Source organism: Dama dama, chromosome 6 (genome assembly GCF_033118175.1).
Source record: "Dama dama isolate Ldn47 chromosome 6, ASM3311817v1, whole genome shotgun sequence".
NCBI lineage: Eukaryota > Metazoa > Chordata > Mammalia > Artiodactyla > Cervidae > Dama > Dama dama.
The window spans coordinates 31,018,915-31,038,254 of record NC_083686.1 but is presented as its reverse complement, the minus strand read 5'-3'; the positions used below and the strand labels follow the sequence as shown (position 1 = coordinate 31,038,254).

At 37.1% G+C, this 19,340-nt stretch overlaps 1 pseudogene; it reads right to left on the bottom strand.

The window, feature by feature from the left end:
• Window positions 1–3,871: 3,871 nt before the first annotated feature.
• Window positions 3,872–18,716, bottom strand: LOC133058697 (UDP-glucuronosyltransferase 2A3-like; annotated as a pseudogene).
• Window positions 18,717–19,340: the final 624 nt, after the last annotated feature.

The following is a 19,340-nucleotide window of genomic DNA, read 5'->3' as shown; positions in this document are numbered from 1 at the left end:
CAGGCTTAAATAGAGGACAGTAGGGAAACCACTATGCCATTCAGGTATGACTTAAGTCAAATCCCTTAAGATTATTCAGTGGAGATGATGAATAGATTCAAGGAATTAGATCAGGTGACAGAGTGCTTGAAGAGCTATGAATGAGAATACATAACATTGTACAGGAGATAGTGACCAAGAAAAAGAAATGCATGAAGGAAAATTGATTGTCTGAGGAGGCTTTACAATAGCTGAGGAAAGAAGAGAAGCAAAAGGCAATGGAGAAAGGAAAAGGTGTATACAACTGAATGCAGAGTTCCAGAGAATAGCAAGGAGAGATAAATGTTCATTGTTAAATGAACAATGCAAAGAAATACAAGAAAACAATACAATAGGAAAGACTATAGATTTCTTCAAAAACATTGGAGATATTTAGGGAATATTTCATTCAAGGATGGGTATGACAAGGGAGATAAATTATAGGGGCCTAAAGGAAGCAGAAGAGATTAAGAGGAGTTTCCAAGAATAAACAGAGCTATTAAAAAAGGTCTTAATGACCTGGATAATCACAATGGTATGGTCACTAACTTAGAGCTGGATATACTGGAGTATGATGTAGTCCATCAAGTGGGCCTTAAGAAGCATTACTATGAACAAAACTACTGGAGGTTATGGAATTACAGCTGAGATAATTAAAATCCTAAGAGATGATAATATTAAGTGCTGCACTCAATATGTCAGGAAATTTGGAAAACTGGGCAGTGGCCACAGGATTGGAAAAGGTCAGTTTTCATTTTAACCCCAAAGAAGAACAATGCCAAAGAATGTTCAAACTACCAAACAAGTCTGCTCATTTCACATGCCAGCAAGTTTATACTCAAAATCCTTCAAGCTAGGCTTAGCAGTATGTGAACTGAGAACTTCCAAATGTACAAGCTGGATCTGGTAAAGGCAGAGGAATCAGAATTCAAATTGCCAACATCCACTGGATCATAGGAAAAGCAAGAGAATGCCAGAAAAACTTCTGTTTCATTAACTGTGCTAAAGTCATGAATTGTGTGGATCACAACAAACTGTGCTCTTAGAGATGGGGATACCAGACCATCTTACCTGCCTCCTGAGAAATCTGTATGCAGGTCAAGAAGTAGCCGTTAGAACCAGACATGGAAAAATGGACAGGTTCCAAATTGGGAATGGAATAGGTCAAGGATGTATATTGTCACCCTGCTTACTCAACTTCTATGCAGAGTACATCATGCAAAATGCCGGGCTGGATGAAGCACAGGCTGGAATCAAGATTGCCGGAAGAAAAATCAATAACTTCAGATATGCAGAGGACACCACCCTCATGGCAGAAAATGAAGAGGAACTAAAGAGCCTCTTGATGAAAGTGAAAGAAGAGAGTGAAGAAGAAAGGAGAGAGTTGGCTTAAAACTCAACATTCAGAAAACTAAGATCATGGCATCTGGTCCCATCAAGAAGACATATCAAAGTGAAAGTTGCCCAGTTGTGTTTGACTCTTTGTGACACGTGGAATTCTCCAGGCCAAAATACTGGAGTGGGTAGCCTTTCCCTTCTCTAGGGGATCTTCCCAACCGAGGGAATGAACCCAGGTCTCCTGCATTGCAGGCGGATTCTTAACCAGCTGAGCCACACGGGAAGCCCAAGGAAGATCCCGTCCCATCATTTCATGGCAAATAGATGGGAAACAATGGAAACAGTGAGAAACTTTATTTCCTTGGGCTTCAGAATCACTGCAGATGGTGAGTACAGCCATGAAATTAGAAGACAATTGCTCCTTGGAAGAAAAGCTATGACAAACCTAGATATATTAAAAAGCAGAGACATTACTTTGCTGACAAAGATCCATTTAGCCAAACTATGATTTTTTCCAGAGTCATGTATAGATGTGAGAGTTGGACCATAAATAAAGCTGAGCGCCAAAGAATTGATGCTTTTGAACTGTGGTGGTGGTGAAGACTCTTGAGAGTCCCTTTTACAGCAAGGAGATTAAACCAGTCAATCCTAAAGGAAATCAATTCTGAATAGTCATTGGAAGAACTGATACTGAAGCTGAAGCTCCAATACTTTCGCCACCTGATGCAAAGAGCTGACTCAATGGAAAAGTCCCTGATGCTGGGAATGATTGAATGCAGGAGGAGAAGGGGGCTACAGAAGATGAAATGATTAGATAGCATCACCTACCCAATGGACATGAATCTGAGAAAACTCCAGGAGATAGTGGAGAGAAAAGCCCCATGCTGTAGTCCATGGGGTCAAGAGTGGGACATGACTTAGTGATTGAACAATACAGCAGTACCCTACTTCTTTATGATTGTTATGTTATACTATTATGAGTACACAAAGTTGCTATGTGTATGTATTTAGGTATAATCCTTGTATTCCTTAATTCTTTTAAGTAAAAAGAAATGGAATATAAATGCATTATATGTATACACTGTACATGAAACACTTTTATACTCAGATAATTTCAGACTTAGAATTAAGTTTAGGATTCATGTTAAGGCATTGTAAAATAAACAATTTCAAGTATTTTCTTGGGATATTCTAAGTGTATTTATAATTTTTACTGCAGTGCTTCCAAATCAACAAGAAAATTATAAGCCTTTAATAAACAGAAGTAGAACTTTTTAAAATTATAGAATTTAGCAATCTGATATTTAGTAAAATGAACTAAATTATCAGCAATTAACAACTTGGTAATAGCAAAACAATTAGACATCAAGATCATCATTTCTGAGAAACAAAATATCATAATAAGGCCTGCTGAAGCTCCTTAACTCCCTTTCCTGCTCTTGATGAAATTTACAATGTTAAGAAAATTATGAATTGAATATGTATCTAAACAAAAATCTTTAGACTGGAATATGGGTGGGAGTGGAAAATGGACAACAAGGGTGACTTTTCAGAATGCATACATGGCAAATATTGAGTGTCTTTCCTTTGGAAACGAATACATTGACTTATTTGTCTAGAAAAGCTTGTCTCTAGGGCTTTTAGCAGGTGGTTTTCACAAGATAGCTCCTCTAGAAAAGCAGCACAATATTTCATCTGAGTGTACCTTCTCTCCTACCTCCTGACGTTCATGTTTCAGTAATGTGCGTGGAATGTTATAACTATGCTCCGAGTTTTGTGTCTGAATAAAAACAATTGAGTCTGGGATAACCTGGAAATACATTTTAAAATATGGTATCTATTCACATCTGGAGCAAACACTGAAAACAAGATGAAAAATGTGACTTAACAACAACTTGCACAACATTAGGGAAAAATACATTAAAATGACGGACTTACCATGTAATTAGGCATTACACATAATTCAAAAGAAGAAGAGAGTTTAAGTAAAGTGAGAACTTGAGAGTTGAGTAACACCTCAAAGATCAGATTATGAAACAACAGGAGGTAATAAAAGATATTTTCAGATATTTTATAACTGGAATGAATGCCAATTACTCTCTTGTGCATAAAAATGCAATTGAATAGAGAGGGTCATGAGCATAAATTTCTTCCTTATTCCTTTATGTTTTGAAAGGAATTGCTAAATGAGAGAAAAGCACAGTTTGGTTCCTTCCCTGATAAGCTCCAAGACATGATGGTTGTATTCCACAGCTTCAGATAGCCCCTGCTTTCTTGGAGTCAACTCTGTACTCCAATTCCCAAATGGGACAATATGAAATATTTTTCACTTTCATCTTATTCTTTAGTTTAATTTGTGATTATGATCAAGATAGCATAATGCTTTATCAACTAGAATTTTATTCTAAGCAGAGCTGCAGTTCTCTGTGCCTAACAGGATGAAGATCCAGTGGAGGAAAATCTGATGAGGCAGGATAAAGGTGATTTTTTTTTTTTTTTTTTTCACTATATTAGCCTAAAATGCTGACTCTTTTGTTCCACACGTATTGGCTCCAAGGAGTGAGGCACGTCCCAGACAGGAAAGCAGGCATGGCTGGAGCAGAGCATCACTAGTGCCATCAGAAAGTATCTGGGGGCGTTAACAGACAGAGGGACTTAACATTTCAGCCAGTAGGGTGAGAAGCACGCATGTCCTCTAAATTCTGTTCAGATCATCCTGCTCTGCCCTGCATGACCGACAGGTGGCGCACAAACTCTCTTTACTGTTGGAGCCACTCGCCTCTCAAAATTAATTTTATGAACCACAGACCTGTTCACAAATTTGTAAAGGTATTCCTTGTAAGGAAGCCCAAGAAGGGTTTCAAACTACAAACTATTTGTAGCATACCAGTTTATAGTCAGTATATTTTAAATAACTCGATCTAACTTCCTGTTATTAGTTCAGGATACTTTACTCACCTTTATTGCTTCACTTATTAATAGGGCTAAAAAGGATCTTTTAAGAAATGGAATATATGTGAATGTCATGCTCTAGAGATCTGTTATCTCTTTCTAACTATTTGTAGTCACCCTACAATTAATGATGTTTCTCACTTTAAAGCTAGTAAAATTACCAGGGAAAGGACAGTGTCATAAAAAAATGTAGACTGCTATTTTTAGCTTAGCTAATGTTAAGAGAATATCTGATATCCTAGAAATTGGTGTTTTACCATTTTGATTCATCTCCCTAAACAGTGATTGAGAAAAAGAAATTATACATACACACAGATGTATTAAGACTTACATACTTATATCATGTTTCATTAGGAGTCTTGATTTAACTCACAGTGCTTTTCTATTCTGTGTTTAGTGACTGGCATAATTTTTTCATCAGAGACATAAGCCATGATTGGTATTCATATTACCCAAGTATCTATATTAATAATTGGGTTTGAAGTAGAATCATTTCCCCCTCTTATGAAATATGTCTGTTATTTTTTTGAAATTGCATGTGAAAAGTTGGGGGTGGAAGGATAAACTTAATAGCATGGCATGGTGTTATCTGGTGAGCCATGGAATGCATCATGCCTCTTTCTGTTCTTTTAATTAGTTTAGGTAATGTATTATTATCTCCAGTAATAACACTCAATAGAGCTTGTCTTCAGCTATAACTTGATTGGCATGAAAACATACTCAGAATCCTGAAGTGAAATTTGTCGACTAAAAAAAGATGTACAACTTAAGAGTTATGAGTTAAGTTTTGTTTGGGTCAAAATGAGGACTGCAGTCCAGGAGGCAGCATCTCAGATAGCTCTGCGAGACTGCTCCAAAGCAGCAGTGGGGGAAAGTCAATATATAAGATTTGGGTGAAGGGAGGGAGGGGCTTCAATATCATGAAGCACTCAATTTACAAAAGATTTTTTGTTAGTCATGAGGGTCTGATGTCACCATGAAGGGATTTAGTGCTCCTCTAGATATGAGGAGATGTAAGGATTGAGATCATAAAATCTGTTCCTAAAAACATCCAACTAGCTAAAGACCTGTCCTACTAGATTCCCTGGAGCACAGAGTGCCTCACTCCACCCCGAACTTCCTTGGGGGTTGTTGAAGGTCAACAGCTATAGCAGCATGGGGTTCAATCTCAGTAGAGGCAGATGGCAAATGCCTTGCTGTTCAGTCATTGGCAATGCTCTTGGTAAGTGCCAATTTGTAGTTAACAAATTTCATTTAAAACAATTTTTAATGTCCTATTTTATATTGCAGTATAGCATACCAACAATATTGTTATATTTTCAGGTGGGCAAAAAGGGACTCAGCCACACACATATATGCATCTGTTCTCCTCCAAATGAAGTGAAAATTTAAACTTCAGTATCAATGTTACCCTTAACAGAAATCAGGAACTCTGCTGGGAATACCTCTTAACCTGCTATCTCCTACGGAGAATATGCTCATTGACTTGTGCTGTGCTGTGCTTAGCTATTCACTCATGTGAGCAACTTTGTGACCCCATGGACTGTAGCCCACCAGTCTCCTCTGTCCATGAGGATTCTCCATGCAATAATACTGGAATGGGTTGCCATGTCCTCCTCCAGGGGATTTTCCCAACTCAGGGATTGAACCCACGTCTCCCACATTGCAGGCAGATTCTTTAGCATCTGAGCCACCAGGGAAACTCAAGAATACTGCAGCCTTTCTCTGCTCCAGGGGATATTCCAGACCCAGGAATTGAACTGGGGTTTCCCATATCATGGGCAAATTCTTTATCAGATCATTTACCTACACCCAGATTAATGAATATCTGTCTCCTCACTGCCTATTAATATAGTACAATATTCTTTCTAAGTTTACCTCTTATTTCCTTTTACTTCTAAATATTGTTTCCTTCCAGTATTTCTGGCAGCTCATATTTATTCTTTAATAACATTGAAATATGGATATATGATTTTCTTTTTCACCCCAAAATACCCAGATATTATGGTCATAAAGAACCAGTTCAACGTTTAGGTTTCTCAGTTTTATGGTTTCTAATAGAAAAACATCTATTTCTGCTTTATTGACTATGCCAAAGCCTTCGACTGTGTGGATCACAATAAACTGTGGAAAATTCTGAAAGAGATGGGAATACCAGACCACCTGACCTGCCTCTTGAGAAACCTGTATGCAGGTCAGGAAGCAACAGTTAGAACTGGGCATGGAACAAGACTGGTTCCAAACAGGAAAAGGAGTACGTCAAGGCTGTATATTGTCACCCTGCTTATTTAACTTATATGCAGAGTACATCATGAGAAACGCTGGGCTGGAAGAAGCACAAGCCGGCATCAAGATTGCCAGAAGAAATATCAATAACCTCAGATATGCAGATGACACCACCCTTATGGCTGAGAGTGAAGAGGAACTAAAAAGCCTCTTGATGAAATTGAAACAGGAGAGTGAAAAAGTTGGCTTAAAGCTTAACATTCAGAAAAGTAAGGTCATGGCATCCGGTCCCATCACCTCATAGGAAATAGATGGGGAGACAGTAAAAACAGTGTCAGACTTTTTTTGGGGGGGCTCCAAAATCATTGTGGATGATGACTGCAGCCATGAAATTAAAAGAAGCTTACTCCTTGGAAGGAAAGTTATGACCAACCTAGATAGCATATTAAAAAGCAGAGACATTACTTTTCCAGCAAAGGTCCGTCTAGTCAAGGCTATGGTTTTTCCAGTGGTCATGTATGGATGTGAGAGTTGGACTATGAAGAAAGCTGAGCACCAAAGAATTGATGCTTTTGAACTGTGGTGTTGGAGAAGACTCTTGAGGGTCCCTTGGACTGGAAGGAGATCCAACCAGTCCATCCTAAAGGAGATCAGTCCTGGATGTTCATTGGAAGGACTGATGCTGAAGCTGAAACTCCAGTACTTTGGCCACCTCATGCGAAGAGTTGACTCATTGGAAAAGACCCCGGTGCTGGGAGGGATTGGGGGCAGGAGGAGAAGGGGCTGACAGAGGATGAGATGGCTGGATGGCATCACTGACTCCATGGGCATGAGTTTGAGTAAACTCTGGGAGTTGGTGATGGACAGGGAGGCCTGGTGTGCTGCAATTCATGGGGTCACAAAGAGTCGGACACGACTGAGCTATACTGAACTGAACTGACTGAATTTATGTTGATGACTCCCAATTTATTTCTTATGCTCTCTGATGAGACTGAAACTTTGTATTAACCAGACAGTTTCTAGAAATCTTCACCAGAAAATTCTTTTCACTTCTTAAAGTGAATTTGAAATTGAACTCATTGTCATATGAGAAAACTTTTTTCAACTCTTTCCTGGCTGAGTAAAGTCCATTGCTCTCCAAGAAGCCCTGTCTGATTTCATGTCTTCCAGCAACACTTCTTCTTACTGACCAAAGTCTGTAGCAAGAGTCTGCTCAAGATTCACTAAAGCAACTTATCACTCAGCTGATCATAATAAATACCCCTATTCATAAGTCCATCATGTTTGTTAGGAAGACTACAGCAGGCTCCTTAGTGATTTCCAAGGTTCTTTCAATCCAATATCTGTAAATATATGAACACACTTATATTTTTAACATGTCACTTGGAAGACTTCATTCTTCTGCTTAAATATCAATGTAAAGGGGGAAAAAAAGGCAACATCATTCATACAAGACCCCAATAGTTTTGAAAATATATTTGGAGTAGTAAACTGAAGACATTCTGCACCATATCTCTTATTGATACATAAGCTTTAAAGGACAATAAAGATTTTATCATACAAGACACAAAAATAATCCCTTTACTGTAATAGGCTTACCTTAGGTAATAGTTTGGCAGATTTACAATACAAACCTCCTACAAACTCAAATTTCAGTAAGTATGGGCAAGGAAATTAAAAATCCCAACAGGTCCTGATGAGCCAAATTTCTGCTTTTCCCATGGTCTCACATAGCATAGTGGGTCTTCCTGGAGAAAATAAAGTTTACTCCAAGTCATTAGCATACATACCTGCTGGGGGAAAATTGCAGCATTGATTTTCTGATGTTCTACAGGGGAAAACAATAAATGTGGTTTCTCTAGATTTCTTATCACATCTAAATGTTAAAAGGAGAGGAAATGTAAAGGAATAAGGAAGAAGGGATTCAGGGAGGGAAGGGACAAAGGGAAAAAAAATAGAAGACGAAGGATGGGAGGTGGGAAGGAGGCAGAGAGAATGTTTGGGTAGTGAAAGAACAGTAATGTGCAAAATAAAAATAAATTCAACAAAATCAAATAAAAATGCAATTCTTTGACAAAAATAAGTTCTTTCAGGAAATAAATTCAATCAGAAATTTTAACCACAGCTCCAAGTCCTGGTGGATTTAATACTCATTGTTTCTCCCCAGTTAAATGCAGATGACAGAGTAGTTCTAGCTTATTAACACCGAGTCAACTCTCAGTGGTTTTCTAATTTCCATTCAGTCTCTTTCTACTTTTCAGCTTGTTTCAGCTTTCACTGCTGCTTGTTCACTTTCACTGTTGAAGGATCTCACAAATATCAGCTTGCCTTATCTTGCTGAGTCAAATATTATCACTTCATTGATTTGCCATTGTTTTCTCAGTAGGAAATCACTGAGTAACTTATACCTAATACAATTATCTCTGGAATGTAGAGTACACATGCATGCATTATTAATATCACACACTTATTTGAGTGTTATCTCTCAATGATATTTTTTGAAAGAGACAAATTCCAAGTATTCATTTTATAGACTTATGGAGAAGAAAAAAAAAAATGTATGTGCAAGTATCCAGTCAATCACTTATATACACAGAAAACTTGTTTTACATCTAAGTAAAGAAAATTGAATGCTCCTTTCTTGAGGATTTTATTCGAAACTGGTAATCAAACATTCCCTAGAGTGTATAGCCTGTTTTTAGAATGTTACTACGTTGTAGTGTTTGGATATATGTCTGAAGTAACATAGGCAAAGGTTTAATTTGATAGTAAAGAGGCAATTTCCAAGGATATTGAGCTTGGAAATGTCAGAGATTGGATGAGAGCACTGCCTCAGTTTTTTTACCAATATGTTTATGTTCTTTTCATGGCTTGTTCCATGTATGTGACATCCTGCCTTGATTACTAAGTCCTTAGGTAAAGTTATTGATTGAAACTGTAGACCACATTTTAAGAAAGACCAAGCTTAAAGTGTTCACTAGAATTCTCTATTTGAAGCAGTTATGCACAGTGTGAAATGCAAAGTCAGTCAAATGTGAAAAGAACAAAATTGTGCAAAAGTGTGCAAAATTTGTTATATAATTTCCTAAGACATTCTAAATGTCATACTGAGGACTGGTAAAGCAAAAATATGGAATTAAAATTTACTGCCAATCTTTTTCCTAGAATTATATTATACAAAATGAGTTATGAACACAGTGGAGAAGTATATAAATAATTGATTAATGGGCACTAAGGCCTTCCAGGTGGTGCTAGTGGTAAAGAACCCACCTACTAATGCAAGAGATGTAAGAGACAAGGGTTCAATCCCTTGGTCAGGAAGATTTTCCTGGAGGAGGACATGGCTACCCACTCCAGTATCCTTGCCTGGAAAATCACATGAACAGAGGAGACTGGGAGGCTACAGTCCATGGAGTTACAAAAGAAACGGACAGCTTTTAGCAACTAAACAAAAACAACAATTCTCATAAAATGTGTTAGAAATTATTCCCTCCACTTCTATCCTTTAAAAATGACTATATAGAATTAGTATAATTTCATTCTTTAATTCATTTTTGTTACAATGTATTTATCTCTTTTTTGGTTTTTCTCAGGATTTGCATGTCTCTGCTTATACAGGTCATCTATTCTTACATACTGTCTACTTTATCCATTAGAGCCCTTAGCATATTACTCAGAGTTGTTTTAAATCCTTGCTTTGATAATTACAACATCCTTGGCATCTCTGGTTCTGATGATTGCTCTGTGTACTCAAAATGTGTTTTTGCCTTTTGATGTGCCCTGTAATTTTTTTCTTGATACCCAGACATGATGTACTGGGTAGAATTGTAAATGGATTTTTTAAAATGTGGTGGTAAATTGGGGAGAGAAGCATTCTAGAGTCCTAGGATTGGTCTCAGTATTTTACTGAGTCTAAGCCTCTGGACTCTTCACAACTATTTCTCATTTTCTTTTTTTTTTTTTCCACTTTATATGGAGCAGGATGGTCTGGAGTTAAGATATCCTTTTTCCATGTAGTAGTCTAGAGGGGCCTGGAGTAGGGTGTTTCTCTTGCCCCAGGTCAGTTAGGCTCTGATAATACCCCCAGCACATTGGGCACCCATTAACTAGTTTACCCTGAGGACGGACCTTGTTGCTAAGAACAGTGTTGGTAAGAACAGCTGTTCTGAAAGAACAGCTTCTTTCAGAATACTTCCTTTCTGCCTCCCCTCACTGAAAGCAAGAGATTTTTTCCTGATATTTAATATGGAAAATTGATTGAGTTCCTGGAAGTAAAACTTACTATATTTTGGGGACCCCCATATGACTGGATCCCATTAGATTTTTTCTCTCAGAATTATCCACAGTGAATCTCCAGCAATTCATCAATTACATTTCAGGTGTTCCTACCCAGGCACTGGTTCCTGTGGTGATTTCCCATCCTGAGTTTTTGCTCTTGAGTGTCTATTTAGATAATCTGAAATTCTCTGTTTATTCCAAAAGAATATATAGATTTGTTATTAGAATAAATGTGAGAGTCTGATACTTCAATGAATACAAAATAGATGAAATGACAACTGCAATTTTTGTGTATAAATAAAAGAAAATATAACTAAAATGTATACTTTGAGTTATAATTCCTGAATAGTTATAAAAAAGATATACAAACTTTTTATAATTAGAATTATAATGTCTTACTGAAATTCATTATAGTAAAATAAAGAGCTATCACATTCATTGATAGGAAATCAAAAATCATAAAGATGACCGTTCTCTTCAAATCAGTATACAGATTCCTCGTAATTCTTACTGAAAGTTCAAAACCCCAAGCTTCATGAAATTTGATGATTTTTGTAGAATTTTGCTTTTAATTTTTAAAATCCATAATAAAAGAGCAAAAAGCTAATAATAATCAAGGTACTCCAGAAGAAATACAAGGGAAGGGAGTATTACCCTTCCAAATATTTTGAGCAGGATGACCAAATAAGATGTGTCTCAGGTACTCTCCCCAGCAATGATTTGGTGTTTATCCACAGATATATGTGTCTTTGTAGGAGCCCTGGGATCCAGATAGGAGATTGTGAAATTTGGGTGCACTCCAAAACAGAAAATGACATTTGAGAAGGGAAGTTTGCAACAAGGTTACAGACCCAAAGAATGTGTTCCTGGCTGCAGACATGGCAAAAAAACTCTGTATCTCTGAGAACTCAGCTATAGGCTGTTTCTTTTTGATCGTATCACCAACACCATGTGCCAAGGCACACAAGAAGAGTCGTTCCCACCTCCATGTTGAGTAATAAATGTCCAGACCTCAGCACCAGCTCTGGACCTTGAAATGGCCCATGAACTGGCTAAAGCCTTGTATAAAAATTTACTCAATCTCAGGAATAACCAAGGGAATCTAAATAAAACCTAAGATGCCATTTCAGACCCATCTCACTAACAAAACTTAAAAAAAAAATTATTTCTTGGGGGGATTACGGAATTAGAACATGGAGACAATGGTTGAACTTTGTAAACATAGTAAATATCATGGTGTGTGGGGAAATTTTACAGTATGTCAATTATTCCTCAGGATGACTGTTACTAAAACTCATTCAATAATAACGCTAAAAGTAATGATGTGGCACAATGAGGACCAAAATGCTGTGTTGGCTAAGGCAAAAATCTGTATAAACTTGGTGGAAGTATAATTGCTTTGGAGAAAACTCTGAAATTACCTAGTAAGGGGAAATATAAATATAGATATACAGTTTATATCCTATTAGTACTATTTCTCTTCTACAACAGAGTACATGTACAGGAATATTTATAATAGTCATGTTATATAAAATATTATAAATAGTTGTCCATCCACAGAATGTCATGGTATAATCACACAACAGAACACTATCCGTAGAGCTTAAAAAAATAAGAAAACACATGATTGCATCTTTAAGAGTATTCAGCATAAGTAGCACGTCTATGATTCTATTTGTATAGTATTTTAGAAAATCTAAACAGTAGAGTGTTGAGGAAGTCACATATAATGATAGACATAAAATTTCTAAGAAAATGTTCATGAAATTCAGGTTTGTAGTTTCTATTGGAAGAAAGGTGTTCTTAAGAAACTGGCAACAATTTATTTCTTAACTTGTTTATAGGACATACAGAAGTTTATTTCATCGTTTATTTCAACTATATACTTGCATTTATTCACTTTGTATTGGTTTGATATTTCTAAAATCTGAAACACATGTATAAAACTTTAAAATTTTATAAAATATTTTATGTTGATATAAATTAGTTACAATTTCAAAGTCAATTAATGAGTTAAAAAGATGTTTGTAATACATATCATTAAAAAAAGGCTTTAAAATCCCTAAATGCCAGACCAGACCAGTTAGAGATCAAAAAGATAAATAGCCCATAAGAAAATTAAATAATCGGGCTTCCCTGGTGGCTCAGATGGTAAAGAGTCTGCGTGCAATGCAAGAGATGGGAGTTCAATCCCTGGGTTGGGAAGATCCCCTGAGAAGGGAATGGCAACCCATTCCAGTGTTCTTCTCTGGAGAATTGCGTGAACATAGGTGCCTGGAGGGCCACAGTCCATGTTGTCGCGTAGAGTTGGACACAACTAAGTGACTAACACACATATGTAAAGGTCTGAGGATAAGAGCTAAATGGTTCAAAAATTTTAGAGGGCATTGTGGCTGAGATATAAGTACAATGAGTTTAGGGCAACATTTTTTTTTTGTAACACCAGAGCTAGAAAATTTTAACTATGGCTTTCACATTAGACCAGTTCAGTGATCTGTTATATCCATTCATATGAATATTACTTCATCAATTTAAAGAATAATGTAGATTTTAATATGTTGCGAGTAAATTTGTCAAATCCATATTAAGTGAAAAGATAAAGATGATTAGTCATTGTCCTTATTGGTAAAAAAAAAAAAAAAGAATATATATACATGTTTAATAATACTAAGACAATATCTTGATGAAAAGACAAGAAAAGTTAAAACTTCTTGTATAAGAAAAACATAAGGCCAATTATCATTCATTATATATGCTTTTGTTCTATTCAATTTTTTTAGCAATTCATATTAACTATGTTTATCATTATATCAAGAATGAAATGATACTCATAGTGCATTCAGAATTGCTTAATAAAGAACATGATAGAGTATAGCAATGAAAATCAATGACTGTGAAAGTGTTAGTTGCTCAATCATGTCTGCCTCTTTGTGACCCCATGGACTGTGGCCCTCCAGACTCCTCTGTCCATGAAATTCTCCAAGAAAGATTACTGGAGTGGATTGCCATTCCCTTATTCAGGGGATCTTCCCAACCCAGGAATCGAGCCTGGGTTTCCAGCACTGTAGGTGGATTCTTTACTGCTGTGCTATCAGGGAAGCACAGTGCTTACAGTAAAAGAAAGCTCTGTTAAAGATAATAGAGTTGAAATTTTCCAGTTGTTACTAAGAACTATATTTGTTTCATAATATGTATCCATACAGAATCATATACCTTCACTATATTAATGAGTAATACAACAAATATCCCACAAAATTATTGATTGGAACTAGGACAGCATCTCTAATTATCAGAATATATTCCTAATTCTATGTTTTACATGTATTTCTGAAAAAAGAATTGAGGTCAAGGCCCTGGTCTTATTTACCTTGAATTCATAGAGCCTAACTCACTGTCTACACCAGGAAGTGCTTATTGGTTGTTAAATTATTTATTGTGAAATAAATGAATGCAGTGTAAATTCAAAATCATGTGTAAGGCTAATGATTTTTAATTGCTTTTTATTTTTTTTTAATTTTAGCTCTATGAAACAATGTATCTATTAAAAATCAAAATTATGGACTGAATTATGTTCCTCTAATATTCATGTACTGAAGTCTGAGAGTATTTGAAGGTAGGTCCTTTAAAGAGGTGTGTGTGTTAGTCACTCAGTCGTGTCTGACTCTATGTGACCCCATGGACTGTAGCCCACTAGGTTCCTCTGTCCGTGGAATTCTCCAGGCAAGAATACTGGAATGAGTTACCCATTCCCTTATCCAGGGGATCTTCCCTACCCAAGGATCGAACCCAGGACTCCTGCATTGCAGGCCAACTCTTTACCATCTGAGCCACCAGGGAAGACCAGCACTTATTTTTAAAGAGATAATTAAAGTTAAATAAGTCCATAAGAATGACTCCTAATCCAATATGACAGGTCACCTTATAAGACAAAGAGACTCAAAGAATGTGCATACACAAAGGAAAGACTATGAGAGGACATAGCAAGAGGGTGGACATCTACAAGTCAGACAGGCAGGCCTCAAGGGAAAGCAGCTCTGACAACACTTTGTTCTTTAACTTCTAGCTTCTGGATCTGCGAGACGATAAATTTCTTTTTATACCACCCAGTCTTTTAGATTTAGTTATAGCAGCCCTAAGGGCTTTCCTGGTGGCTCAGAGGTTAAAGCATCTGCCCGCAATGCGGGAGACCCGGGTTCAATCCTTGGGTTGGGAAGATCCCCTGGAGAAGGAAATGGCAACCCACTCCAGTATTCTTGCCTGGAGAATCCCATGGACAGAGGAGCCTGGTAGGCTACAGTCCACAGGGTCATAAAGAGTCGGACATGACTGAGCGACTTCACTCACTATAGCAGCCCTAAAAAACTATTACATTAAGGAAGTTAAATTAGTTATTATTTCTAATATCCAATATGATCTTTTGTTTGTTAGTTCACGTTTCTTCATGACTCTCAAAAATATTTGGAGTGATAAAAACTGCTGGAGAGGGTGTGGGGAAAAAGGAAAGTTCCTACACTGTTGGTAGGAATGTAAGTTGGTACAGCTGTGGAAAACAGTATGGAAGTTCCTCAAAAACCTAAAAATAGAATTACCATATGATTCATCAATCCTATTCCTGGGAATAAATGGAAAAAGTTATAATTCAAAAACATACATGCACCCCTATTATCCATAGCAGCACTATTCACAATAGCCAGTTCATGAAAAAAACCTAAATGTCCATCAACAGATGAATGGATGAAGAAGATGTGGTACATATATACAATGGAATACTACTCAGTCATAATAAGAAAGAATAAAATAATGCCATTTGCAACAATATGAATATGACTACAGATTATCATACTAAGTGAAGTGAGTCAGAAAGAGAAACATGAACACCATATGATACCACTTATATGTAGAATCTAAAGTATGATGCAAATGAAACTATCTATGAAACAGAAACATTCAGAGAGAGCAGACTTGTGGTTCAATGGGGGGATAGGTGTGGGAGGGATAGACTGGGAGTTCTGGGTTAGCAGAGGTACACTCTTTTATATAGAATGGATAAACAACAAAGTAAGTAAGTAAGTGTTAGTTAGCTCAATCGTGCCCGACTCTTTGCGACCCCATCGACTGCAGCCCACCAGGCTCTTCTGTCCATGAGATTTTCCAGGCAAGGATACTGGAGTGGGTTGCCATTTCCTTCTCCAGGGGATCTTCCCAACCCAGGGATCGAACCCAGGTCTCCTGCACTGCAGGCAGATTCTTAACTGACTGAGCTACAAGGGAAGCCCTGTAAAGCACAGAGAAATATATTCAATATTGTAAGATAAATTATAATGAAAAAGAAGATAAATAATGTATACTATGCAAAACTGAATTATTTGGCTATACAGCAGAAATTAACACAACTTGTAAATGAACTATACTTTAGTAAAAGAAAAAAATTTTGGAATGAAAGCCAGCCTCAGTTGATGGAATCAGATATGAGCTAGATATGTGAAAATTGCAAAAGAAAATGATTCTTTATTAGGAAAGGCAAACAATTGCAAATAGAATATATGTAACTAGTGTAGTGAAAAATATGCTCTTTTTAACATTTAGAGCTATAAACTCTTTTAAGTTTATACTTAATTTTTTAGGTTTCTGTATCATACTCCCCTAAGAAGTATAGCAGGCTTCCCAGGTGGTTCAGTGGGTAAATAAAGAATCCACCTACAAAGCGGGAGGTGCAGGAGACATGGGTTTTATTCCTGGGTTGGGAATATCCCCTGGAGGAGGGCATGAAAACCCACTCCAGTACTCTTGCCAGGAGAATCCCATGGACAGAGAAGCCTGTGGGATACAGTCCATAGGGTTACAAAGAGTCAGACATGATTAAAGTGACTGAGCATGCACACAAGAAGTATAACATACTGGACACTTTTCAACATGACCAGCGATGATAAAGCAGTTCACATAGGACTTACTAAATTTTCATCCCAAATTTCAGAGAGACATAGAAATAGAGGCCCAACAGAATGGTGGTATAAATTTTAATTCTAATAATGTGATTTTCAAAAATTGTAGAGAAAAATTCAAATAACAAATTTAATCCCGTTGTTAAAATAGCTCAGGTTTCAGTTTATTACTGGAGTCAGGTAAGGAGATTATCTTTCTCATTTAACAAACATTACACTCCCTTTACTGAACAGTCCCTAGGACTGCAAGGAGATCCCACTAGTCCATCCTACAGGAAATCAGTCTTGACTGTTCATTGAAAAGATTGAAGTTGAAGCTGAAACTCCAACACTTTGGCCACCTGAAGCGAAGAACTGACTCATTGGAAAAGACCCTGATGCTGGGAAAGCTTGAAGGTGGGAGGAGAAGGGGACAACAGAGGATGAGATGGTTGGATGGCATCCCCGACTCAATGGACATGAGTTTGAGTAAACTCTGGGAGTTGGCGATGGACGGGGAGGCCTGGTGTGCTGCAGCCATGGGGTCACAAAGAGTTGGACACGACTGAGCGACTGAACTGAACTGAGCAGAAGTCCAATGTCCTCCCCTATGAAAACTCGCTGTGTGTTTGTGCTCAATTGCTTGGTTGTGTCTGAACCTTTGCAACCCTATGGACTATTGTCCAACAGGCTTCTCTGTGCATGGAATTTTTCTAGTAAGAATACTGGTGTGGGTTGCCATTTCTTCCTCCAGGGTATTTTCCTGACCCAGGGATTGAACCTGCATCTCCTGCATCTTCTGCATTGTGGGGAGATTCTTTACCACTGGAAAGCTCAGGGTATTAGACTTACCTGTGATATTCTGCATAAGACAAAAAATACATTTTCATTGGGTTGATACTTATTAGCAAGTTTTATATTTCATTTTGTTTTGGTAACGATCTTTTAGGTATTGAAGTATTCTACAAGATAGATGACTGTAAAGAAAGAGGAACCACAGCAAGACATTTCTTGCCTCCCTTTCCCAATTAGTTATTAAACCATAGTTCATTGATATTAATTGTGGAGATTTGGGGGAAGTGACAGTTTGAAAAATATATTCCTTTCATCTTCCTAGACTTTTCTTAAACCTCCTTAGCTTTTCGTAATAACTACTTTAGAATGAAAAGCAGAGTCCCTTACCTAACACTTCACTTTAAAACTAGTCCCAAAGCTGAGTGTTATGTTGTTGGAGCCAGAAGTCAAAGAAAATGGAAAGCATTAAATTTTGTACACTTTGCATAAAGGTCATTTTGTATGTTAGTCCTGTCATGTCAACAGGCGCATAGGAAGGTGAGGATGGAATTTGCCCACAGTATTTCTCCATTGTGCCACCCATGGAATACCTTAGGGTGTATACAGAAGGGTTTCCTAGAATCTCAGCAATCAGCTCTCCACAGGGCATCATAGGGTCTATAATCATAACATTATAGTTGGTGTCCTGGAGTTTCTTCAAGATTGTCCAGTGGTAGACAGCACTCTCACAGACAAGTTTTAAATATCCACTCATTTGAAGAAAAAAAATCTTGCAGATTTTGCTGACTGCCAAGGTGATAATGAAGGCATGACATTAACTGATAGATCTAAAAAGTCATTTAGTCTGTTTTCATTAGCCTTTCTGTCCTGTGGCGTGGGGAGAATCTTGAAGTTCATGGTGGAAGGCTTGCTGTAGTCAATGATAAAATTTTGTGGAGTCACCAACATAGTCACTTTGTGGCCTCTTTCCATGAGTTTCTCCAGAATAACTTTTAGATTGAGCCAGTGGCTCAGGTCACGGGGCCACACCAAAACTTTCTCACAGAATCCACAGCCAGTATAGCAGAGCTACAGCAATAGAATCGCTGAAACCCACTTCTCAGATGCCGTAACAGCAGGTTCCTCACACACTGCTCTGCAAAGGATGAATGTTTGCTGGGCCCAGAAGTGAACTGGCAATTTAGACATAGATCATGTTAAAAATTAATTTCTGGAGTTCGGAAATGGCACTTACATGCAGAGAACTTTGCCAGTTGTTAATTGGCACAGTATTGTATAGTATTTATTCAGGAATAGATATGTAATATGTATATATTTTGGAGGAAATAATTTTGACATTCTAGGAGCTCACTTTAAGTAGGTTAAAATAGAAAAATGATATTTTTAATTGACAATTTTAAAGTGTAAAAATTCATTTTAGTAAGTCTACTAAATAACATGTTTTATCTTATGGGACATAATTAATAAATGGGGAAACATAAAAATATATGTTTCTCATAAGGTTGCTCATATGCTTACATGCGAATAAAGCACACACATCACATAATATAAGAGAAATATACTAAATACTGTACAAAGGTACAGCGTTTCAGAGCCTCAGAAGATACTGTCACTGCAATATGAAGAAAATCAGTCAAAACTTCAAAATGGAGGGGACATTTCAGCTGAGTCCAGAAGCAAAGATTACAGAAAAAGGGTTCTGAAAGTAAATAGAAGAAAAGGAGAAAAAGATGAATGATATGTAAGTCATGGTCATTTAAATATATAGATATCAGTTCCATATATATGGAGCAGAGGCTAACACAGAACTGT